The following is a 10,927-nucleotide window of genomic DNA, read 5'->3' as shown; positions in this document are numbered from 1 at the left end:
TGTAACGGACGAGTGTATTATTCTTTTATTATATAAAAGTATTAGGACATAGAAATATTAAAAATAAATTTAAAAAATCATAAATGTTTATTACACGTTACCAATGACGTGTTCGGTAGGTATTTATTTACAATTTTTATATTTATACAATTAAATTAAATCAACGAACAATACAATAACAACAGAAATTATATTTCAGTAGTAAGTAACAAAATTGACACGTATAATAATAAATGTGCATTTTATAACTAAAACACCTATAGTAAAATACTCTACAACTACATATTAAAAATAATAATTAATTACGATAATAAACAAGACGTAATTTATCTAATCTAAATGTAAAGACATTACAAAAATATCTAATGCTCATCTTCAGATGATTCCTCATCATTACTCTCCAATTCGGTAGAGTCTGACAACACGTAATCCTCCTCATCAATTTCGCGAACTGATGGTAACTGGGATGGTAAGGAAGGTGGTATAATCAACTGCAGAACCTCCGTTGGCAAAGCAGTAATCTTCTTTCTCGGTAACTCTCTAAATGTGTTGATTACAGGATTGGACGTAATTAGGAGCATTCTCAAAATATCTGTGTGAATTCGTGGCAATACGTGACCGCTTCCTAGTGTGTCGCTCACGGAATCTACGGCAATCTTTATTTCTTGCCTCCTGGACTTCTCCGGAAAGCTGACCAACAGGAAGAAGGTAAGATTTAATTACTTCCGTACTGTGTACAAGAATATTATGCACAGTAACGGGCGTGGTGTACCACGGATACAGTATAATTTTCTTGTTTCAACGCAAAACTTTTCGAATTCTAAACAATTTATGTCGTATCCCGTTGACAAAGTTCTTAAAATTACATGAAATCTTTTAATAAGACTTACGTCCAATCCTGTTAGCATTAGAAAAAAATCTACGTGCTGTGTTTCCATCATTCGAGTTGCCATGGCTTATCCACTATAAGACCCATACGATCTTTAAACATTTTTTGGATCTCTTGTGAGCTGTGCTTTACTACAGCTTTATCGTTGTCTCCTCTGACTTGCCACTTTTTTATTTCTAAACGATAGCTAATGTGAAGCATACATTCAAAAGTGCGGATCCATGCATGAAAAGTAGATAAACAAAATTCATAGCGCTCTTTGTTGCTGGGATAGTTCCTCGACTCCTCGTTCATAGTAGACGGAGTAGCACCGCAAATATAACACTTTTGTGTTGAACGTGTGTCCGTTACACACTTTACCATCAGTCATTGTCAACAATAAGTCGTGTGTAACAAAGATTTGAGATCCATCAACGTTACATAACGTTGGAAGAAGCTGACTTATTTCATGTAAAATTTTAGTAGTTTTTTCTTTCGTAAACTCATTTATCTCTATATAAACCTGATAGGGCGGCAATATAAGATTGAAGAATGGATTTCGCCATATCACAGTTTCTCCGTCATGAAGTCTCAAGGGGACAAATGAGTATATAAACAGAAATTCGTCTGTAGCACTGATGTTCTCAAACCTCTGCTTATAAGTACTATGCCCCGAACTCCCATCACAACCCCATTTGCTTTCCAACATATACGTTGAACGAGGTAACACACTTCTAATAACTTCACATTGAGCTTCAACTAATCGTTCAGCCATTTTATTCAAAATTGCCTGAAGTTTAATTTCAGCTCGAGATTCAGTCACAGTAATGTGTTCGTCAGAAGGACAACAAAAGCTTTGGATTTACCTAAACTGTAGAATGACGGATACACTTGATGTCCCGCCTTCATTGACCACTTCCTAGTTTGCTTATATAAGTGACAAGTAGATTTGGAGTCTACGTAATAAGCTAACGCTTCGTCTGGAGTAAACTGCCTACTTTGTTCAGAACACTTATTCTTTTTTGGACTTTCACCGACTTCTTTAATTTGTTTAGCAACACTTCGGTGCCCTTCCTCCCTAGTAGCTAATTCCGCGGCTATAATTAGCTCACTTGCACTCCGAATTTCTAAAAGATCTTCTCCTCTAGGTCTCTTCGTGTTCAGCGATGAGTCGTCAAAGGATTTTTTGGGTTTGCCTACAGACCCAAGTCCTGATGATGTTGAAGGCTGCAGCTGGTGTGTACATACATTCATTACTATTCCCGAAGCCTCGAGCCAATTTTTATGTTTGGTTAAAAACACTTCTTTATTAGATTTAGTTGAAGTCCGCTTTTCATTTAGTATCGCGGAAAGACTTGAGATTTTCATCTTCAGGTTTTTCAGAGCTTCATCAGAAGCATTAGTGGTATTATGTTTCTCACATATATAATCAAAAATGCGACTGTTTCTTGCATTTTTCTCATGTCTCAGCCATTTTCGAAAAATTCCAATATCGCCACAGTAATGACACGTTCTGAAAAAAGGACAATAATTTACTTGCGGGGCTTTTCGGGCTCTGAAATATATATGAATCTATGCCTGAAAGTTGTAAATATAATATACAGAAGTATCTAGGTTTACATATTTAAATAATAAAAGTTGCAGTCCTTTAAAGTTAAAAATTAAGGAGAAACATGCAGGATTTTTTAAAAGATATTCAAACTCATATTGCACCAAAAATATACATGATTTTTTTGAAAAAAAAATATGATAATAGTGTACATACCGTCAGCAGAATATTCCATCACAAAAAACACGTTTCACTTTGCTACCAATTTTAAGAGATGTTGTCACAAGTGTGCTAAAAATGCAATTGATTTACAAATGCAAATCGAACTCCCAAATCACTTACCTTTGACACCCGATAAAGTAGCGTAATGAGGTATGACCTAATTAGTTCTTGGAATCCGGTACCTGTGAAGGGTTGTTTACAAGTCGCTAACACTAATTTCTGGAAATTACGTCATGAATTTTGTCCCGCTAGCTTGTACTAGACGAAATACTGTGCGATGTTTCGGAAGCCAACCGTGATCATGGGACCTGTAGAGGGCCCGAAACGTCGGTTTGTTTGAAAAAACAAACATACGCGATTTAAATCCGGAAAAATAGTTTCATTTCCTATGTGTAACAATCGCGAAAACCTAAGAACTCCAAAAAACCTTTTTAAATTTAACCTTAGTACCGTTGACATATTTATACCTGTCCAACTGACTTTTAAATTAAACCTGTTTGCAAATGATACGCCTTATTTCATCATTAACACATTTATACGTCTCACTGCTGGACACAGGTCTCCTCGTGCAGGTTTCATCAAGATGTTTTCATTCCTTTTAAAATGGTAAATTTTAATTCTAATTTCGCACATGGTAGCAGTAGAGCTCCTTGTGAAGGAGTTCGTCCAGGAAATATTGCCAGCTTACCTATTTCTGCCGCCAAGTAGTAATGTCAGCATTACTGTGTTCCGGTTTTGAAGGGTAAGGGTGCTGGTGAAATTACAGGCACATGGGACTTGTCAACTTATGTTTCAGGGTGACGGGCGCCCGTCACCCTGAAACAGTGGCAGTGCCCCTCAGACATTTTCGATTTAAAGCTCTGAGTGGCACTGCAACTGATATGGATAAGTGTGTCGCTTACCATCAGTCGAACAACTTAATAATAATAATAATAATAACACACACACTCAACATAGCCCCGCACTAGGGAAACCCTGTGTCGCGGGTGCCATGGACACACATATAGACAACCACAAATTACACCCAAACTCACGAGAGAAACAAATGTAGGTCATACAAATATTGCTCCCGACCCGGGAATCGAACCTGGGACCTCTGCGTGGCAGTCCGGCATGGTAACCGTTTGACCACAGAGGCAGTTACTTGTTCGTCCCGTCAGTTGATATAATAAAAAAAACCTCAGAGTTCGGATTCGACCCACAGCCTCTGTTTTAGAGGCCGATAGGCAAAGCGGCTACCACGGCTTTTTTAGATACATCTTATTTGTTATAAAGTAGGTATCATAGTACACTTACTGATATAAATTTTCGTGCATTCCTCTTGCTCTTCCTTGGTGAATGGTACAATTTCCAACGGACAATTTTTACTCATATTTCTTGATTACATGTCAATTTTGAAACGAAGTTGGTTTCTCTATTTACTTCTACCAGTTACACATGGGGAATAGCGTTATATTTCTATCGACGTGACTGTCGTTCCGGTTCCAAAAAAATCACGGTGATAAATCACCGTGATTTTGGCATGACTGTTACTTCCGTGACCTTGTCACGCCTATAACTTACCTACATCACGATATACGGTTTTAGCCAGCGGCTTCTTTCTAATACTTATAGCCGTTTTTTATACAATGGTTTAAGTTTTTACTCCCTTTGTAATAAGTTTTAAATCCATTCAAAAAGTTGATTTTGTATTTAATGTAATTTTGTTTGTTACTTATTTTATGCGAATTTTTGGATTGTTAAAAATAGCAATAAAGTGTAATGTAATTATATTTGTAGTAGATTATACATAAATATAAAATACCAACTCTTCCTATAATAAAACAAATATACAAAAATATTTTACTTTGTTAATAAATAGGTTTATAGTAACTGCTGCAGATTTTTTTCTACCGCCCTTTCTAGTAGTAATAAGGACCTACGACCCTTGTGAGTGAGCAAAGGAAGTCATCCTATCTCACTCACTCCCATCGCCGAAAAGACCAGATTTGAAGGGAACTGAAAGGGTTATAACCCTAACTAGCCGTGAACAGGTTCACGGCAATGAAATGGGAAACATCCGGTCTACAAAATTTATTAAACAAGTAAAGTTTAAAGAAAGGGCTGTAACAATAAAAAGGTAAATTTAAAAAAAACAGATACAACAGTATAAAACACTCCTTACACTTTATTATTAAGGCACTTACCCCTAAATGGGCCGAGAAACTGAATTACAGAAATAGATACATGAAGGCTGTAGACTTATAAATTATTACACATGATTTAGCTTATTAAATGATTACAATATAATAATAATAATAAAAACAACAATCAGGTAATTCTTATAACTATACCACCGGATTACGGTATAATAGTATATTTAAAAGTTAAAGACACGCATCAATAATTTTACAATCACTGTCGTCACTACCACTACTCTCGGAGTGAGAATTATCATTAAAACACAGCCATGGGAATATTTTATCTACTGCATAAATTCCTGTGTATGTTTTTGTACTCTTTTTCGTTATAGGTGTGTCGCTAATCTCGTATTTATCATTATCTAATATTTTTGTAATCCTATATGGTCCTGATAGTTTAGGCAGTAACTTTCTGCTTTTACCTACATCATGTACGACCTTTTCAATCCCTACTAGATCTCCTATGTTATATTTTCTGGCTGGTTTTCTCCTTTTGTCAAAATTAAGTTTTTGTTTTTCTTGAGATTCCAAGATGAAACTATCTACTTCAGATCTTATATTTACTCTGTCTGTTTCAGGAATGAGAGCATTTCGTTTTTCTACCGTTTGATCAACTACGATTTTAGCAGTATTCCTAACATTAGGTTGATTTTCAGATGTCGCAATATCTAAACTAAGTTCAGCTTGACTATCTTCTTGACTACTTGGACGATTACCTTGACTATTATTACTTACTTCATTTAACGCGTGTTCGACCAGGTCAGTTTCAATTTCAGACACAATGTGACCTTCGTTTGAATTAGCAAGCCTAAGTCCAAACAATATTTCTGACGGTGATTTGCCGGTACCTTTATTAATTGTATTATTTAAGCCCCATTGAACCTGTTATCCCATAATCTGTCATCTTGTCCATGATTTTGTGCAGCTAGCAAATCTAATATTGTCCGATTATACCATTCCACTTGGCCATTCGCCCGTGGGGATGCCACTGCATTCTGAATATGTCTGATTCCTAATTCTAGCATAAATTTCTTGAATTTAGCATTAGTAAAAGACGTTCCCCGGTCACTTATCAAACGTGTAGGTGATCCAAACGTACCGAAATAATCTGTAAGTATTGCAATACTTGTGTTCGACCTCGTGTTTTTTACAGCTTTAAGAACGATAAACCTAGTGTCAGCGTCTATTATTACTAAAATGTATGCATTTTTGCGTTTACTCGTAACAAAAGGTCCAACATGGTCGATATGGATAGTATAAAAGTGGGTAGAGACCTTAGGTATAGGATGAAGATATCCTTCCTTTTTCCCTGCAGGAATTTTGTTATGTGCTCACTCGAGACAAGAATTGATATATTTTCTTAAAAATTTGCGCATTTTTGAAAACCAATAATGTTGTTTACTTCTTTCAAAAGTTTTTTCCAAACCAAAATGGCCTATCTGATCATGATATTTTTGTAAGATTTGCCATCGATACCTCTTTGGTACTATCCATCGTAAGCTGTCCTCGGTATTTCAGTTAATCCTATCTCTCTTTTTCCTTATATCAATTATGTCGTTATATTGATGATTAGATAAAATGTCTTTTATACGTTCTAATTCTGAATCGTTCGATTGAGCCGTAACAAGCCAATCGTTATTGATGCTCATAACATCAAAGGTTTAAATGGCTCCAATAACACCTATTTCATCAGAGACTGGGTTCTGGCTTAAAGCGTCGACATGAAACATATTTAGTCGAGGCCTATAAATAATGTCACAATCGTATTCCTGTATTAAACTCCACCATCTAGCTACTCGAGGAATCATGTCTTTCTTTTGAAATGTTGCCCTAAGGGAATTGCAGTCCGTCACTATTGTAAATTTTAACCCTAGAACATATGGTCTAAATTTCATCAATGAGGCTATAACCTCCAGCGTTTCTAGTTCCTATGATAAAAAATGTGATTCTTCGGGGGAGGTTTGACGACTATAATAAGCTATTGGTTTAAAGTCAGAATTGTCTTGTGTTTGCAACAATACTCCACCTACCCCATGTTTGCTAGCGTCAGTGTGTATTTGTGTCTCAGCAGTCGGACCATACAAAGCTAGAACAGGTCTAGATGCCAAAACATGTTTGATTTCGGTAAAAGCACGTTCTTGTTCTCCACCCCACTCCCACAGAGCATTTTTTTTTAAATAATTTTGTCAAAGGTCTAGTGATTTTTGCAAACCCTTTTATAAATCTCCTAAAAAAACTAGCAAGACCTACGATTTGCCTTACGTCATGAACATATTTTGGAGTGGGGAAATTACTGACGACTTCTACCTTTCGCATTCCTAGTTTTATTCCTGCTCCAGAAACTTCAAACCCCAGATAGTCGACTTCTTCTTTAAAAAAAATAACATTTCTGTGGCTTTAGAGTCAGACCTGACTGGCGTAACTTTTCGAAAATTGTACGGAGTCTCTTGAAACCTTGCTTAAAAGAATTAGATGGAACTAATATATCGTCCAAATACGCTAACGCCGAATCGAATCGCACTTTACCTAATACCATATTAATCGTTCTTTGAAAAACAGCAGGACACACACATAGATAACAACAAATTACACCCAAAGTCACGAGAGAAATAATTGTAGGCCATACTACTATTTCTCCCGGCCCGGGAATCGAACCTGGGACCTCTGCGTGGCAGTCCGGCAGTCATGGTAACCATTTGCTCACAGAGGTAGTTAAGTTAATTAAGAGTACTTTTTCATAGGAAATGAAACTATTTTTCCGGATTTAAATCGCGTATATTTGTTTTTTCAAACAAACCGACGTTTCGGGCCCTTTACAGGTCAATGACCGTGACCATAAGAAAAAAAGTTTCATTTCCTATATGTCACAATCGCGAAAACCTAAGTACTCGATAAGTACATTTTCATTTAATTATTAATTTTTCGCTATCCTTATGTATTTCAATATGGGATTGTTCCGTTACAGTTTGACCAATTAAAACATCATAACTAAGGAAACGATCGTGCACTATTACCAACTCTACTGTTAATTTTATTTGATCTATAACCAACTCTACTACGACAGTGCCTACGGACCGAATAAAAGAATTGCCGAAACCACGTAAGTATGGTAAATTTTCAAACTTCCAACAGTCACAGTTAAGAATATTCATGGCTACAGATTCTTTTATTAACGTACACTGACTACTAAGATCTACATACGCATTAAGCTCAGAACCCTGTATGTAAATTTTCTTCTTAAACTTTTCGTCCAGAAACTCGCATGCATCGACTAGTCATAACGATTTAATCTCCTGCTGATGATTTAATCGTCTCTCACGTGGCATCGTATTGAAATAGTGATTGTAAAACTGCAAACCGAAATATTCCATTATTATTATAAATTTATTATATATTAATATATATATCATTGACTTACAATTATATGGACGTCGGGTCCGCGCTAAAAAGTGTCCGCACTTGTAAGGCGCTAAAATCGTATACAGAGCGCCAAACTCCGCTTTAGTCTTCATTTGTTCGACTGACAGCGCGATACTGCGATGACATTACAATTTAAATTTCGAATAGGTTGACTTGGGACATTTTTTTCGTGGTTTTTGTATTTGACCCGTCGTCCATTTATTTGTAAGTCAATGATATATATGCATCGATTTCTTCAATTGAATCATACCAGAGGTTTTCATTACATAACCTAGAAAAGCATGTTTAAAATTTCCGAAATCTTAATTTTTAATTTTCAATACTCGTTCGATTACGATGAAATTTACGATTAACTAATCGATTTTTTTTTTGTAATACAACTTTACAATGTTATCCACATGAATGTTATTGGAAAAGTAACGAAATATCAAGTCAAAATCTTCGAAATATACGTGAAAGCGTCACCCACTCCATCCATCGACCGATTATTTCAGAAATTCAACCAAGTTGTTTGTATGTTTAGGCATTTGGTTTAAAATTGATTGGAACAGACTATAATGTTCTAGGTCTTGTCTTCGTCATTATATTGGAGACATGCAAATTACATCGTGAAATCAAATAAACGACTCACCTTAATGTTTTATGACAAACCTGAACCGAGAAGCATACGTGAGTTATCACCACTTCTGAAACTTAGAAAGACTGATCCAAATTAAAACGTCAGGAACACTTGTATGATGTTTATTCTTCCAATCAATTTATAATATTCTCTTTCTCCACCTTTCTTCACATTAATAATTACGATGCGCCCTCCACATTACCCTCGGTGTTGTGTATTTGACACTCTTCGTCCGTGAACAATAATAATCTCTTTTTTTCGCTTTTTAAGTAGAAAAATTAACTCTGAACCAAAAACGAACGAACGATTGCATCATCGAATAAAAATATGAGTGAGCGATAAAAGTCAAATGCACAATAAGGCGAGTCAATTAACATCTTATTATAACAAATTTGTTTATGATTAAATTACAACAACTCTTCAATAGTATTTCTTTTTAAAAAAAATATGAATCAATTACACAGGAATTTCAATAATATAACATAATTCTTTTGAATAATCTAACACATGTAAGAGCGTGTAACCGTTCCGAAATATCGGGAAAATTAAAAAAGATATCATGTCTTGGTAAGAAACCTTATTACCACAAAAGCGTTAAAACCTATATAAAATAGTGGTAATCTAAGATAATCACTTAAGGCCTCTCGATCGCGGCAAGAACTACACAGTTCCACACTCCCAGAGGTTCGCGCCTGGTTCACTCACAGTTAGGACATGTAAACCGGTTACTCGGTTAACTGAAAAAACCGAGCAACCGTCCATTTTGGAATCCGGTTTTCATCTAAGGAAAACCCGGGTTTTTTGGGATTTTCTTACTAACTTAAATTCTTAACTATCGTCGTAATAATTATAAATTACAGAAAAAGTGTGATAGAATATTGACAAATATAGAACAGAGAGAACTTTGCAGACTTCTCTTTCAAAGATTAGGCATATTAACTTTAACAGGTAGGGGAGCGTGGGGAAATGGGAGCCTACTAAGGAAAATTGACAATAAAAGACATAATTTATGCAATTCAAATTTTTATTAGTTATGAACGTACGCTTCACATATCTGGGTACTAAATAATCACAGAAAAAATATGAAACTAAAATAAAATATTTGGTTAAAACAGAAAAGACTAAAACATGTCATTCGCTCTCATTACCCCACAGTTTGGGAAATGGGAGCCAGTAATAATCCCGTATGTCAAATGGAAGCCTTTATATATAATCAGTTTGAAAAAAACTTAAGGTAATAAAATATATAAGTTAAAAAGTAATGAAAATAAACAAGAAAGTGCTAAAGGGATATCCAGTGAATATTGCAATGGGACAAGGAGAGCCAAATAGCTCTCATTACCCGCGTAACATCGAATTGAAAAAGGAATAAAACAGTAGTATCTGTGCATTTTAATGCTTACCTGGGAGGATGAAATTTAGCAAATTTTACAAGCGAGATAATAATAAAACACACAATCATTTCATACGACTAAACGTGGGGTTCTACAGGGGCGTCACCAGGACTCGAACCTTGTCGGACGTTAACGAAGACGTAGGAGTGCCGTTTGCACAAATACGACCATTGGGAAAGTCCAGTTTTACACTGCTCTCATTACCCGCGGGCTCCCAATACCCCACGTTCCCCTATATACATACTTGAGTCGTGCAAATTTATTAGAAACCACCCCACTTAATTTACTCCGAAAATTGAATTTTTTTTTTTATTTTTATTTTATTTATTTTTATTATATGGTACAATAACAGATAACAGACTACAAATAATACTAGAACTATTACATATATATAACATTATAAATCTGACATCCAATTATAATTGTACACAACATTTGTATTATCATAAATTACAATATAAAAGGACAGACGTTAAAAGTTTAAGTTTAAGTTATTTTTTGCCAATACTAGTAAACAGTGTTGTTTTGAAGCATTCAAAACTACAGAAAAAAATGTCATGGTGGGAACATATGCTATTATATGATCGACACATTCTGCACAATGGTCCATTCTGTGAAACATTATTTTTTGTAAGAGGTACACTAAACAACTGCGGAGTACGCATAGAACGAGTA

This window comes from Hyposmocoma kahamanoa, unplaced genomic scaffold (genome assembly GCF_003589595.1).
Source record: "Hyposmocoma kahamanoa isolate Upper Pololo Valley unplaced genomic scaffold, ASM358959v1 95, whole genome shotgun sequence".
NCBI lineage: Eukaryota > Metazoa > Arthropoda > Insecta > Lepidoptera > Cosmopterigidae > Hyposmocoma > Hyposmocoma kahamanoa.
The sequence above is the reverse complement of the archived record's forward strand: the minus strand, read 5'-3'. Positions refer to the sequence as shown.